The 16,134-nt window shown below is 44.1% G+C and overlaps 1 protein-coding gene across 1 annotated transcript in view; it reads right to left on the reverse strand.

Annotated features, from left to right (window-relative positions):
• Window positions 1-12,274, reverse strand: part of LOC138673027 (arylsulfatase H-like) — a 95,993-nt gene extending 83,719 nt beyond the window's left edge. Inside the window, exon 1 of the mRNA XM_069761565.1 lies at window positions 12,186-12,274. The gene's annotated coding sequence lies outside the window, so the exon portion shown is untranslated. The remainder of the gene's footprint in view (window positions 1-12,185) is intronic.
• Window positions 12,275-16,134: the final 3,860 nt, after the last annotated feature.

Here is a 16,134-nt window from a genome sequence, read left to right on the forward strand (position 1 = left end):
TCTGCATTGAAAAAGTAAAACAGTGCTCCTTCACTTCCGAGCTTTCCCGTGCGCCCAAACAGGGGTTTACCCCAACATATGGGGTATCAGCGTACTCGAGACAAATTGGACAACAACTTTTTGGGTCCAAGTTCTCTTGTTATCCTTGGGAAAATAAAAATTTGGGGGACTAAAAATCATTTTTGTGGGAAAAAAAAAAGGATTTTTTATTTTCACGGCTCTGCGTTGTAAACTGTAGTGAAACACTTGGGGGTTCAAAATTTTCACAACACATCTAGATAAGTTCCTTGGGAAGTCTAGTTTCCAATATGACGTCACTTGTGGGGGGTTTGTACTGTTTGGGTACATCAGGGGCTCTGCAAATGCAACGTGACGCCTGCAGACCAATCCATCTAAGTCTGCATTCCAAATGGTGCTCCTTCCCTTCCGAGCTCTGCCATGCGCCCAAACAGTGGTTCCCCCCCACATATGGGGTATCAGCGTACTCAGGACAAATTGGACAACAACTTATGGGGTCCAATTTATTCTGTTACCCTTGTAAAAATACAAAGCTGGGGGCTAAAAAATCATTTTTGTGAAAAAAAAAGAATTTTTATTTTCACGGCTCTGCGTTATAAACTGTAGTGAAACACTTAGGGGTTCAAAGTTCTCACAACACATCTAGATAAGTTCCTTGGGAGGTCTAGTTTCTAATATGGGGTCACTTGTGGGGGGTTTGTACTGTTTGGGTACATCAGGGGTCTGCAAATGCAACGTGACTCCTGCAGACCAATCCATCTAAGTCTGCATTCCAAATGGCGCTCCTTCCCTTCCGAGCTCTGCCATGCGCCCAAACAGTGGTTCCCCCCCACATATTGGGTATCAGCGTACTCAGGACAAATTGGACAACAACTTTTGGGGTCCAATTTATTCTGTTACCCTTGTGAAAATACAAAACTGGGGGCTAAAATATAATTTTTGCGAAAAAAAAAAAAATTATTTTCACGGCTCTGCGTTATAAACTGTAGTGAAACACTTGGGAGTTCAAAGCTCTCAAAACACATCTAGATAAGTTCCTTAGGGGGTCTAGTTTCCAAAATGGTGTCACTTGTGGGGGGTTTTAATGTTTAGGCACATCAGGGGCTCTCCAAACCAACATGGCGTCCCATCTTAATTCCAGTCAATTTTGCATTGAAAAGTCAAATGGCGCTCCTTCCCTTCCGAGCTCTGCTATGCGCCCAAAAAGTGGTTTACCCCCACATATGGGGTATCGTCGCACTCAGGACAAATTGCAAAACAACTTTTGTGGTCTAATTTCTTCTCTTACCCTTGGAAAAAAAAAAATTGGGGGCAAAAAGATCATTTTTGTGAAAAAATAAGATTTTTTATTTTTACGGCTCTGCATTATAAACTTCTGTGAAGCACTTGTTGGGTCAAAGTGCTCACCACACATCTAGATAAGTTCCTTAAGGGGTCTACTTTCCAAAATGGTGTCACTTGTGAGGGGTTCCAATGTTTAGGCACATCAGGGGCTCTCCAAACGCAACATAGCGTCCCATCTCAATTCCAGTCAATTTTGCATTGAAAAGTCAAATGGCGCTCCTTTCCTTCCGAGCTCTGCCATGCGCCCAAACAGTGGTTTACCCCCACATATGGGGTATCGTCGCACTCAGGACAAATTGCACAACAACTTTTGTGGTCTAATTTCTTCTCTTACCCTTGGGAAAATAAAAAATTGGGGCGAAAATATCATTTTTGTGAAAAAATATGATTTTTTATTTTTACGGCTCTGCATTATAAACTTCTGTGAAGCAATTGGTGGGTCAGAGTGGTCACCACACATCTAGATATGTTCCTTAGGGTGTCTACTTTCCAAAATGGTGTCACTTGTGGGGGGTTTCAATGTTTAGGCACATGAGGGGCTCTCCAAACGGTCAATTTTGCATTGAAAAGTCAAATGGCGCTCCTTTCCTTCCGAGCTCTGCCATGCGCCCAAACAGTGGTTTACCCCCACATATGGGGTATCAGCGTACTCAGGACAGATTGTACAACAATGTTTGGCATCCATTTTATCCTGTTATTCTTGGTAAAATAAAACAAATTGGAGCTGAAATAAATTTTGTGTGAAAAAAAGGTAAATATTCATTTTTATTTAAACATTCCAAAAATTCCTGTGAAACCCCTGAAGGGTTAATAAACTTCTTCAATGTGGTTTTGAGCACCTTGAGGGGTGCAGTTTTTAGAATTGTGTCACACTTGGGTATTTTCTATCATATAGACCCCTCAAAATGACTTCAAATGAGATGTGGTCCCTAAAAAAAAAATGGTGTTGTAAAAATGAGAAATTGCTGGTCAACTTTTAACCCTTATAACTCCCTAACGAAAAAAATTTTGGTTCCAAAATTGTGCTGATGTAAAGTAGACATGTGGGAAATGTTACGTATTAAGTATTTTGCGTGACATATCTCTGTGATTTAAGGGCATAAAAATTTAAAGTCGGAAAATTGCGAAAGTTTCTAAATTTTCGCCAAATTTCCGTTTTTTTCACAAATAAACGCAAGTTATATCGAATAAATTTTATGACTACCATGAAGTACAATATGTCACGAGAAAACAATGTCAGAATCACCAGGATCCGTTAAAGCGTTCCAGAGTTATAACCTCATAAAGGGACAGTGGTCAGAATTGTAAAAATTGGCCCGGTCATTAACGTGCAAACCACCCTCGGGGCTTAAGGGGTTAATAATTGGCTATAAGGGCAGTCCCACACATCCAGATAATTCCGGTACCGGAAAAATCGGTACCGGAATTATCCATGTCCGTGTGCCCGTGCGTTTCTGTGGCACATCAGTGTGGCACACGTGCCGCACACGTGTGCCGCCCGTGTGCCCACTGGGTACCACACGCACAGCGCTAAAATTTAGCGTTGTCCCCTGCATCTGGTGCTGAAGCCGCCATTCATATTTTCCCTGCAGCAGCGTTTGCTGTAGAGAAGATATGAATATTCCTTTTTTTTGTTTCTCGTCTTTAAAATAAAGTTCCATGTCCCCACCCCCCTCCCACCCCCTGTGCACCCGCCTGCTGTTCTTAAAATACTCACCCTGCTCCCTCGCTGGCTGGCGCTGCTTCCTGTCCTGGCCGCACCTTCTACTGTATGAGCGGTCACGTGGGGCCGCTCATTTACAGTAATGAATATGCGGCTCCACCCCTATATTTACTTGTTTCAAGCATTCCAAAATTTTGTTTGTCTTTTGCTAACATGTATTGTTGTTCTTCTTCCCAGTCCAGGAGTACTGGATTTAACCAGGGGGGAGTGCAGCGCCCCAGAGACCTGGTCGTTGCAGTAGTGTCGCTCTGCCACTAAGGGGAGTGATGGTACGTCTGATGGCACTAAAGGAGTTCACCTGACCAGGTATCACAAGAACACATTACACTTCACACACCGGCCACTAGGGGGAGCAAAAGGTTTTATTTATTAGGCCACTCCTCACACTGGTAAAACTAGGGGTTGGATAGGAAGTTAGAGAGAAGCTGACTGGGGTTTTGCCCAGGCAACATCCTGTGGCAGGGGGTGTTGCAGGGAAGACTACAGAGGGGTCCCTGTCAGGCGTGGGAACATGGCAGAGACTTAGCGACAAGGACAGATCGTTACAGAGCCGCGCCTGCACTACCTTGCGGCGGCATCTAAAGAAAGGACACGAAGCGAAGGATATTGTGGACAGTGAGAAACGAGATCAAGCATAAAGGAGAGCCAGTAGGAGTCGTGCCCCGAGAACGGCAACATCCTACTGAGGCGCGTAGCCGGTGACCGGAACACCGAGGAAGTAACTGACTTTATGCCTTACTTCAAATACCGCAGGACAGTTAATTATAGGTTGGCTGTCTACCTTACATCACCTAAGCAGACATAGGGGGCAACCGTGGAGAGGGGCGTCTCTAGGGTCCCAGAATAGCTCCGAGCCTTCCCGTCAAACGGGTGCGTCCTAGCCATAACAAACTTGGGGGACGGAGAATAGAAAGAACGAGAAAGAACTAGAAAGAATGAGAACAGAAGTTGTGAGGACTATCCCGAATGCTCAGCAGGGAAGAACTACAACACACAGGCGCTAGTGGTAGGCACTGATTTCCACCGGCAAAGGGAACTTTGGATGTGCCTTCGGACCGGCCGGTCTCAGACAGCCCTGTTAACAGTGCTCTGGATTGAGGATCCTGAAGCCACCAGTAAAGAGGTAAAGAGGCTGCAACCCTGTGTCCTCGTTATTGTCTGCACCTCACACCATCTACATTACTAGGAAGCCCTGGGGACATACTTCACCTGTGGGAAGGTATACCATCTAGCTGCCATCGCATCACCCCAGTGGACCCCAAGCAGCGTCGGTCACCCTGACCAAATACCACAGGTGGCGTCACGAAGCCTTAGCTGACTTTCATCACCCCTTTTATTGGACGCCCCTTAGCAGGGTCACGGACCGGGTCCAGCCACCGTGACAACCCCAGAACAGAGCCAGAGAGGACTGGTACCGAGTAACCCGCGGCCCTGCGTCTGGGGGCGCTCCATATTCATTTGACTAGACTCATTGAGATACTGGACAAAATCATCAAATGATTCACGAGGTCCGTCCCATATCATGTCATCCAGCTAACTATGCACTGAGTGGGCTTCCCTGCTGCGCGGATTAACACTTTGTTGGAGCCATTTTGCTGCAGCCAAATGTTTTATTCCTCCTGCAAAACGGTGCAGCCAGCGGCGCTTGCGCAGAAACATCTATCGCTTGCCGATAGATGTTATTGCGCAAGCGCCGCAATTTTGCTTTTTTCCTTCAGCAAATTGGCACTGTTGGCAGTGCCTGCACAGTAGCACCTATCGGCAAGCGATTTTGCTGTAGGTAAATTTTTTTTTTCAAAGCCACTACACATATATGCAGTATGTAAGAATGGAGGCAGGTCCCTGAGGGATCAGTCACCTGTCATAAGCCCATAAGGATGAATATGTGAACAGAGCACCACATAAAGACCCCCCACAGGCCGCCCTGGAGCACGAGAATCTCATTAAGACCGGAGTCACACTAAACACATGAAAAATCAGTTCGTCTCCCTGCCGAGAGTCGCACGAGTGTAATGCGAGTGTCATGTGAGTACAATCCGATTTTTAACACCTAGCTTCTGATTTTCATTAAAATGCAGTGTGATTGCTATCTGATTGCAATGCGATTTTAACACGAGCTTTTACATACAGCAATTCTCTGTCATTAACACATTGTTTTCAATGGAAATATTTATCAACACACACACACATACTGCATATACTGTATATGTATATATATATATATATATATATATATATATATATATGTATATATATATATATACATATATATATATATAAATGATAGGTAGATAGTATAACAATTCATGTGCCTCACACAGTATAATCACAGCATGACAGGATAGAATAGATATACTGTATACACATAGAGTACAAATATATATATATATATAGATTTCAGTGCACACATACAGTGCCTTGCGAAAGTATTCGGCCCCCTGGAACTTTTCAACCTTTTCCCACATATCATGCTTCAAACATAAAGATACCAAATGTAAATTTTTGGTGAAGAATCAACAACAAGTAGAACACAATTGTGAAGTTGAACGAAATGTATTGGCTATTTTAAATTTCTGTGAAAATTAAAAAACTGAAAAGTGGGGCATGCAATATTATTCGGCCCCTTTACTTTCAGAGCAGCAAACTCACTCCAGAAGTTCATTGAGGATCTCTGAATGATCCAATGTTGTCCTAAATGCCTAATGATGATAAATATAATCCACTAAATGCAAAATGCACCTGCTCTGTGATAGTCTCAGGGTTCTGTTTGAAGCACAGAGAGCATCATGAAGACCAAGGAACACAGCAGGCAGGTCCGTGATACTGTTGTGGAGAAATTTAAAGACGGATTTGGATAAAAAATGATTTCCAAAACTTTAAACATCCCAAGTTGCATTGTGAAAGCGATCATATTGAAATGGAAGGAGTATCATACCACTGCAAATATACCAAGACCCGGCCGTCCCTCTAAACTTTCATCTCAAACAAGGAGAAGACTGATCAGAGATGCAGCCAAGAGGCCCTTGATCACTCTGGATGAACTGCAGAGATCTACAGCTGAGGTGGGACAGTCTGTCCATAGGATAACAATCAGTCGTGCACTGCACAAATCTGGCCTTTATGGAAGAGTGGCAAGAAGAAAGCCATTTCTCATAGATATCCATAAAAAGTGTTGTTTAAAGTTTGCAACAAGCCACCTGGGAGACACACCAAACATGTGGAAGAAGGTGCTCTGGTCAGATGAAACCAAAATCGAAGTTTTTGGCAACAATGCCAAACGATATGTTTGGCGTAAAGGCAACACAGCTCATCACCCTGAACACACCATTCCCACTGTCAAACATGGTGGTGGCAGCATCATGGTTTGGGCCTGCTTTTATTCAGCAGGGACAGGGAAGATGGTTAAAATTGATGGGAAGATGGATGGAGCCAAATACAGGACCATTCTTGAAGTAAACCTGTTGAAGTCTGCAAAAGACCTGAGACTGGGATGTAGATTTGTCTTCCAACAAGACAATGATCCCAAGCATAAAGCAAAATCTACAATGGAATAGTTCACAAATAAATGTATCCAGGTGTTAGAATTGCCAAGTCAAAGTCCAGACCTCAAGCCAATCGAGAATCTGTGGAAACAGCTGAAAACTGCTGTTCACAAACGGTCTCCATCAAACCTCACTGAGCTTGAGCTGTTTGCCAAGGAAGAATGAGCAAGAATTTCAGTCTCTCGATGTACAAAACTGATAGAGACATACCCCAAGTGACTTGCAGCTGTAATCAAAGCAAAAGGTGGCGCAACAAAGTATTAAGTTAAAGGGGCCGAATAATATTGCACGCCCCACTTTTCAGTTTTTGATTTTCCACAAAAATTTAAAATAACCAATAAATTTTGTTCAACTTCACAATTGTGTTCCACTTGTTGATCCTTCACCAAAAATTTACATTTGGTATCTTTATGTTTGAAGCATGATATGTGGGAAAAGGTTGAAAAGTTCCAGGGGGTCGAATACTTTAGCAAGGCACTGTATATACACTGCTCAAAAAAATAAAGGGAACACTAAAATCCCACATCCTAGATATCACTGAATGAAATATTCCAGTTGTAAATCTTTATTCATTACATAGTGGAATGTGTTGAGAACAATAAAACCTAAAAATGATCAATGTAAATCACAACTAATATCCCACGTAGGTCTGGTGTTGGAATGATGCTCAAAATCAAAGTGGAAAATGAAGTTACAGGCTGATCCAACTTCAGTTTGAAATGCCTCAAGACAAGGAAATGATGCTCAGTAGTGTGTGGCCTCCACGTGCCTGTATGATCTCCCTACAAAGCCTGGGCGACGGATGGTCTCCTGAGGGATCTCTTCCCAGATCTGAAATAAAGCATCAGTCAACTCCTGGACAGTCTGTGGTGCAACGTGACGCTGGTGGATGGAGCGGGACATGATGTCCCAGATGTGTTCAATTGGATTCAGGTCTGTGGAACAGGCCGGCCAGTCCATAGCTTCAATGCCTTCATCTTACAGGAACTGCTGACACACTTCAGCCACATGAGTTCTGGCATTGTCCTGCATTAGGAGGAACCCAGGGCCAACCGCACCAGCATATGGTCTAACAAGGGGTCTGAGGATCTCATCTCGGTACCTAATGGCAGTCAGGCTAACTCTGGCGAGCACATGGAGGGCTGTGCGGCCCTCCAAAGAAATGCCACCCCACACTATTACTGACCCACTGCCAAACCTGTCATGCTGAAGGATGTTGCAGGCAGCAGATTGCTCCCCACGTCTGTCACATGTGCTCAGTGTGAACCTGGTTTCATCTGTTAAGAGCACAGGGCACCAGTGGCGAATGTGCCAATCCTGGTGTTCTGTAGCAAATACCAAGCGTCCTGCACGGTGTTGGGCTGTGAGCACAAACCCCATCTATGGACATCGGGCACTCAGACCATCCTAATGGAGTCGGTTTCTAACCTTTTGTGCAGACACATGCACATTTGTGGCCTGCTGGAGGCCATTTTGCAGGGCTCTGGCAGTGCTCCTCCTGTTCCTCCTTGCACAAAGGCTGAGGTAGCGATCCTGCTACTGGGTTGTTGCCCTCCTATGGCCCCCTCAACGTCACCTGGGGTACTGGCCTGTCTCCTGGTAGCGCTTCCAGTCTCTGGACACTACGCTGACAGACACCGCAAACCTTCTTGCCACAGCTCGAATTGATCTGCCATACTGGATGAGCTGCACTACCTGAGCCACTTGCGTGGGTTGTAGAGTCCATCTCATGCTACCACGAGTGTGAAAGCACAGCCAACATTCAAAAGTAACCAAACCATCAGCCAGAAAAGCATTGGCACTGAGATGTGTTCTGTGGTCCCCACCTGCAGAACCATTCCTTTATTGAGTGTGTCTTAAATTACCAATAATTTCCATCTGTTGTCTATTCCATTTGCACAACAGCATGTGAAATTGATTGTCAAACAGCGTTGCTTCCTAAGTGGACAGTTTGATTTCTCAGAAGTTTGATTTACTTGGGGTTATATTCTGTATATTCTGTGTATTGTTTAAGTGTTCCCTTAATTTTTTTGAGCAGTGTATATTTGTATATATACAGCTCTGGCAGAAAATAAGAGACCATTGCAAAATGTTCAGTTTGTCTGATTTTTCTCTTTATAGGTATATTTTTGAGTAAAATGTAAATTGTTCATTTATTCTATACATTTTTTTTTCTGAAAAGGATAAATGGTCAAAATTTAAAAAACGCAGTGCTTTCAGACCTCAAATAATGCAAGGAAAACAAGTTTATAATCATTAAGAAACAACAATGCTAATGTTTTAACTCAGGAAGAGTTCAGAAATTAATATTTTGTGGAACAACCATGATTTTTAATCACAGCTTTCCTGCGTCTTGGCATGCTTTCCACCAGACTTTCACACTGCTTCTGGCGCAAAAATTTAAGCAGTTCTTCTTCTGGCTTGTGACTATCCATCATCCTCTTGATTACAATCCAGAGGTTTTCAATGGGGTTTAGATCTGGAGATTGGGCTGCCTGTGACAGGGTTTTGATGTGGTGGTCTCTTAATTTTTGCCAGAGCTGTATATATACAAACTAGCTATTGAACCCGTTCTATGCCCGGGTGGCGAGCATTTATATTGGTATATGGTCTCCATCCTGGTATGTGTTGCTTCCATCCTGCGCCCTAATCTTGTCATGTGCTGCTACCATTTTGCGCCCCCATCCTGTCATTTGCTGCTCCCATCCTGCGCCCCCATCCTGTCATGTGCTGCTCCCATCCTGCGCCCCCGTTCTGTCATTTGCTGCTCCCATCCTGCGCCACCATTCTGTAATTTGCTGCTTCCATCCATATGTCCCATACGCTGCTCCATAAAGGTTGATGGTCCCCATAAGATGCTCCATAGTATATGCCTCATATGCTGCTCCATTATGGTTGATGGTCCCATAAGATGCTCCATAGTATATGCCTCATATTCTGCTGCATTATGGTTGATGGCCCCCATAAGATGCTCCATAGTATATGCCCCGTATGCTGCTCCATTATGGTTGATGGCCTCCATAAGATGCTCCATTGTATATGCCTCATATGCTGCTGCATTATGGTTGATGGCCCACATAAGATGCTCCATAGTATATGCCCCGTATGCTGCTCCATTATGGTTGATGGCCCCCATAAGATGCTCCATAGTATATGCCTCATATGCTGCTCCATTATGGTTGATGGCCCCCATAAGATGCTCCATAGTATATGCCCCGTATACTGCTCCATAAATATTGATGGCCCCCATAAGATGCTCCATAGTATATGCCTCATATGCTGCTCCATTATGGTTGATGGCCCCCATAAGATGCTCCATAGTATATGCCTCATTATGCTGCTCCATTATGGTTGATGGCCCCCATAAGATGCTCCATGGTATATGCCCCGTATGCTGCTCCATTATGGTTCATGGCCCCCATAAGATGCTCCATAGTATATGCCTCATATGCTGCTCCATTATGGTTGATGGCCGTCATAAGATGCTCTATAGTATATGCCCCGTATGCTGCTCCATTATGGTTCATGGCCCCCATAAGATGCTCCATAGTATATGCCTCATATGCTGCTCCATTATGGTTCATGGCCCCCATAAGATGCTCCATAGTATATGCCCCGTATGCTGCTCCATTATGGTTGATGGCCCCCATAAGATGCTCCATAGTATATGCCCCGTATACTGCTCAATAAATGTTGATGGCCCCCATAATATGCTCCATAGTATTATATGCTCCGTATGCTGCTGCGATATATAAAAAAAAAATAACATACTCACCTATCGTCGCTGGCCGCCGAGTGCTGGGGGGCCTGAGCAGGCAGGGACACCGGCGCGCTGTGGGGGTCAGGTGCCGGAGTCACCGCTAGCTCAGGCCCCAGACACTTGCTATAGTCACCTGTCCCGTTCCAGCGCTGCGCGCCGCTCCATCTTCCAGGTCCTCTGGCTGTAACTGTTCAGTCAGATGGCGGCGCGCATTAAGCGCGTCATCGCCCCCTCTGAACTGAACGTCACAGGCAGAGGACCCGGAAGATGGAGCGGCGCAGAGCGCTAGAACGGGACAGGTGAATATAGCATACTCACCCTCCTGGCACGTCCCTGCTTCTCCGTTGGAGACCGTGGTGTGCATTCAGTGCTTACGCATACCGCGATCTCCTGGGCTGCGTCACTCTGTGGGGTCCAGACTGCGCTGGCGCTTGCGCAGTCTATAAAGGCTTCGGACAGAGTGACGCTCCCAGCGTTATATTATAGACATACACTGCTCAAAAAAAATTAAGGGAACAGAGGTGTATATTACATACATGGAGGAAATTCATCTGCCGTGTACTGAAAAATCACAGCAGGAGCCGACAGGATAGAAGAGATGGATTACATACAGTAAATACAAATAGAATAGGAAGATATACAGATGTTTGTGACAAATACAATTAGTACAGTGTGTGTGCAGCTTACTGTACATGTATTTAACTAATATAAGATTATTTTTCAGAAAAAAATGGCGTGGGCTCCGACTCAATTTTCGTAGCCAGCAGAAGGAAAGCAGACGGCTGGGTCCGGTGTTTACAGCCTGGGAAGGGGGTAATACCCATTGCGCTTCCAAATGTACAATTAGCCTTTACTAGTTTATTAAAATGGGGAACCCCTACAAAAAAAGATGTAGGGTCCCCCTATAATTAATAATCAGCAAAGGCTATGCAGACATCTGCGGGCTGATATTAATAGCCTAGGAAGGGGCCATGGATACTTCCCCCCTGGCTAGAAACATCAGTTCTCAGCTGATAAGGTGATTTCCCATGTGAAAAAAAAATCCAGTGTGTATATACACTGGCACATTAGAATGCATAGCAGAACTCAATTTGCAGTTTATCCCATATGTGCAGTTTGAACTGTAGTTTGTCTGTAAGGGCTCGTGTAAATGACTGTATTATCGGGCTGAGTGCAATCTGAAAAGATATCGGATCGCACTCGGACCAATGTTATTCTATGGGGCCAGGCACATATCCGATTAATAACTAAAACAGAGGTGGTCTGAGGAAAAGGGAAAAATTATTTTATCGCGTTTTGCCATGCAAGTCAATGAATCCATGGAAAACATCGAAGTGCACTTGGATGGCATCTGAGTGCAGTATGGACTGACAGAATGGAGAATTTTTTTTCTTGTCATCCGTGAAAATCAGATCATATACCAGAGTGTGATTAGCATATCGGCCAATCAGAGAAGATACGCTGGGGTGACCCTCGCCTCAGGCCGATGTAACCAGCATTTAACCACTTGCTGAGGATTCCAAGTAGAGTTTGCATCAAAGCAGCTTCAATAAATAGAAAAATATTTCAGGAACTGAAAAAATGTGAAGCCCCAAGGCCGTGCAGATTTCTCATTTACACTTTGGTTTTGGAATATGTGACAAAGCGAACAACATGTGAATGTACTATTCATCGCAGGAGAACATCTCATATATTGTATTGCATTTTCACTCTCTACATTACAAGGAAAAAACACAAATGAAATAATGAGAAAAACCCTGTAAGATCACATAAGTAAGTGTGCATCTGTTTTACTCACCTTAGTCTGTAGTGTATGGAGTTGTTCAGGTACAGGAAGCTTCCATTGCAGCCGGATCGCCTGCTGCTTCCTGGATTTCACGGAACAGCAGGAGCAGCTGACTAAACTGATGTCTTTAATTTCTTTCATTGAGCCCCAGGCATCAGTAATCAGGTGGCCACACTTTATTTATTCTGGTTTCACGCTTAGATTAAAGGGCATGGGGGAAATCCACCACAAACATGTTAGGAGTTGGATCACGCCGTGGTGATAGAAGTCAATGTATCATTGAATCATTTCTACCACTGCATGATCTAAACGTAAAGGAATTAATGTAAGGCTGGGGTCACACTCGCGAGTGCAATGCGAGAAAGTCGCCTCAATACTTGGCACTGCCGCCGACACTCGGGACCGGAGCGTTCAGCTGCATAGAAAAACATGCAACCGCACACTCTGGTCCCGAGTGCCGGTGGGAGTGCCGGGTATTAAGGCAAGAGACTCACGTGAGTTTCTCGCATTGCACTCGCAAGTGTGACCCCCGGCCTAAAGAGCATTTCTGGATTGTAAGGCCACATACATACTGTGTATGTACCTGATTTTTACACCCCATGTCCTTAAAAACCTGACAGTTCATCTGCCGCACACCGTGAAATTACAGCGTGAAAAGTCAGAATAGAATAGATAGAAATGCAAAGAATAAATAGATATAAAGAAGTCAGTCACATGTATAATTAGTACAGTGCATGTGCAGCTTACTGTAAATATATTAAATAAAAAAATGACGTCAGCATAATTTTCATAACCAGCAGAGGGAAAGTTTACAGCTGGGGGCAGATGTTTATAGCCTGGGAAGGGGATAATACCCATGGAGGTTCCCAGCCTATTAATATCAGCTTACAGCTGTATACTAAGCTTTATTGGTTATTAAAATGGGGAACCCCATCCAAAAAATTATGTAGGGTCCCCTATCATTAATAACCAAAGGCTATGCAGACAGCTTCGGGCTGATATTAATAGGCTAGGAAGGGGCCATAGAAATTGGCCCTATTCCAGACTAAAATCATCAGCTTTCAGCACCTCAGAAAAGGTGCATCCATAGGAAATCTAACACTTAGCCTTGCTCTTCCCACTTGCCCTAGCTGGAGGGGTTGATGTCACCTTTGTATTTTCAGGTGACATCAAGCCCAGAGGTTAGTAAGGGACAGGTGTCTATAAGACACCCCCATTACTAACTCCATAATGATATTGTATAAAAAAACACACACACACAAAATAAAATCCTTCAAGTGAAATAGTGACACAAACTTTTTTAATGAATCTAATTTAAACCATGCTCACATCATCAACCAATCCACTGAAGTCAAGGTCCTCTATAACAAAAATAATATAATAAAGAAATCTAATCTTCCCCTCTACAACGAGAAGATAATAATCCAATTGTCCCGCAATATCTAGCTCTGTTACACCTAGATGGCAACCTGAATTGTTGCATGATGCATCTTTACAGCCTGCCATCCAGCATAGACACTAAGCAGTGTCTGCTAGCGCTGCTCACTGTCTTGCAGTGTTTAATTCCTATGACATGAGTGACATCAGCGAGAGCATGAGAGAGTTTACACACTCGCAGTGCCGTCAGAAAGTTTCTGCGAGTTCACAGCCAATGAACTCAGTTGAACTCACTGACATCAGCGTGAGCGCCATTGGAAAAGTACTCAAGGTGAACTGTGGTGAAGTCGCTAAGTCACTAAGAACTCATTGACTTTTTCTCACGGTGCTGAGGATACCTCAGTTCAGGGAACCTCAATGATGTCACCACTGGTCACTGATGCTGCACTCACAGCAGCTCATTCCTCGGTGTTTCTCAGCATGGACGGTTGCACCTTGGCACGTCCAGGTTGAAAACAATTTATCCCAGACCTGGATTATGGCGTGGGCAGTGGCGTATCTAGGGGGGAGGCAGCCGGGGCATGTGCCCCGGGCGCAGCCGGCAGGGGGGTGCAGTCGGGCCTCCTAATGCGGCGGTCCACAGTGTCTCCCCCGGCGGCTGCATTCTGCCTCAAGCTGACAGCCGGCACAGAGAAGCTGCAGCGCGCCAGCTCCCAGTGTTCAATTGTACTGCATCTGAGTCGAGATGCGAGCACAATTGAAGCTCTGACTGCCGGGTCAGAGCGACACCAGCAGCGTGATCAGGTCATGTGATCACGCTGCTGACGTCACTCGCCCGCACTGCAGAGCAGAGGCAGAGCAGCAGAGGCACTGAGACGCAGATCGGTGGTAAGTGCTCCAGTGGAGCTGAAGACACCGAAGGTGCAGGGGGGATTTAATGTGAGTGGGAATGGAGAGGATATATTGTGGGGGGATTTAACCCCTTCATGACCCAGCCTATTTTGACCTTAAAGACCTGGCCATTTTTTGCAATTCTGACCAGTGTCCCTTTATGAGGTAATAACTCAGGAACGCTTCAACGGATCCTAGCGGTTCTTAGATTGTTTTTTTGTGACATATTGGGCTTCATGTTAGTGGTAAATTTAGGTCAATAAATTCTGCGTTTATTTGTGATAAAAACGGAAATTTGGCGAAAATTTTTAAAATTTCACAATTTTCACAATTTGAATTTTTATTCTGTTAAACCAGAGAGTTATGTGACACAAAATAGTTAATAAATAACATTTCCCACATGTCTACTTTACATCAGCACAATTTTGGAAACAAAAATTTTTTTTTGCTAGGAAGTTATAAGGGTTAAAATTTGACCAGCGATTTCTCATTTTTACAACGAAATTTACAAAACCATTTTTTTTTAGGGACCACCTCACATTTGAAGTCAGTTTGAGGTGTCTATGTGGCTGAAAATACCCAAAAGTGACACCATTCTAAAAACTGCACCCCTCAAGGTGCACAAAACCAAATTCAAGAAGTTTATTAAGGTGCTTCACAGCAGCAGAAGCAACATGGAAGGAAAAAATGAACATTTAACTTTTTAGTCACAAAAATGAATTTTAGCAACAATTTTTTTATTTTCCCAATGGTAAAAGGAGAAACTGAACCACGAAAGTTGTTGTCCAATTTGTCCTGAGTACGCTGATACCTCATATGTGGGGGTAAACCACTGTTTGGGCGCACGGCAGGGCTTGGAAGGGAAGGAGCGCCATTTGACTTTTTGAATGAAAAATTGGCTGCACTCTTTAGCGGACACCATGTCGTGTTTGGAGAGCCCCCGTGTGCCTAAAAATTGGAGCTCCCCCACAAGTGACCCCATTTTGGAAACTAGATGCCCCAAGGAACTTATCTAGAAGCATAGTGAGCACTTTAAACCCTCAGGTGCTTTACAAATTGATCCGTAAAAATGAAAAAGTACTTTTTTTTCACAAAAAAATTCTTTTAGCCTCAATTTTTTCATTTTCACATGGGCAACAGGATAAAATGGATCCTAAAATTTGTTGGGCAATTTCTCCTGAGTACACTGATACCTCATATGTGGGGGTAAACCACTGTTTGGGCACATGGTAAGGTTCGGAAGGGAAGGAGCGCCATTTGACTTTTTGAATGAAAAATTATCTCCATCGTTAGCGGACACCATGTCACGTTTGGAGAGCCCCTGTGTGCCTAAACATTGGAGCTTCCCCACAAGTGACCCCATTTTGGAAACTGGACCCCCCAAGGAACTTATTTAGATGCCTAGTGAGCACTTTAAACCCTCAGGTGCTTCACAAATTGATCCGTAAAAATGAAAAAGTACTTTTTTTTCACAAAAAAATTCTTTTCGCCTCAATTTTTTCATTTTCACATAGGCAATAGGATAAAATGGATTGTAAAATTTGTTGGGCAATTTCTCCTGAGTATGCCGATACCTCACATGTGGGGGTAAACCACTGTTTGGGCACACGGCAAGGCTCGGAAGGGAAGAAGCGCCATTTGACTTTTTGAATGGAAAATTAGCTCCAATTGTTAGCGGACACCATGTCGCGTT

This window comes from Ranitomeya imitator, chromosome 3, assembly GCF_032444005.1.
Source record: "Ranitomeya imitator isolate aRanImi1 chromosome 3, aRanImi1.pri, whole genome shotgun sequence".
Taxonomy (NCBI): Eukaryota; Metazoa; Chordata; class Amphibia; order Anura; family Dendrobatidae; genus Ranitomeya; species Ranitomeya imitator.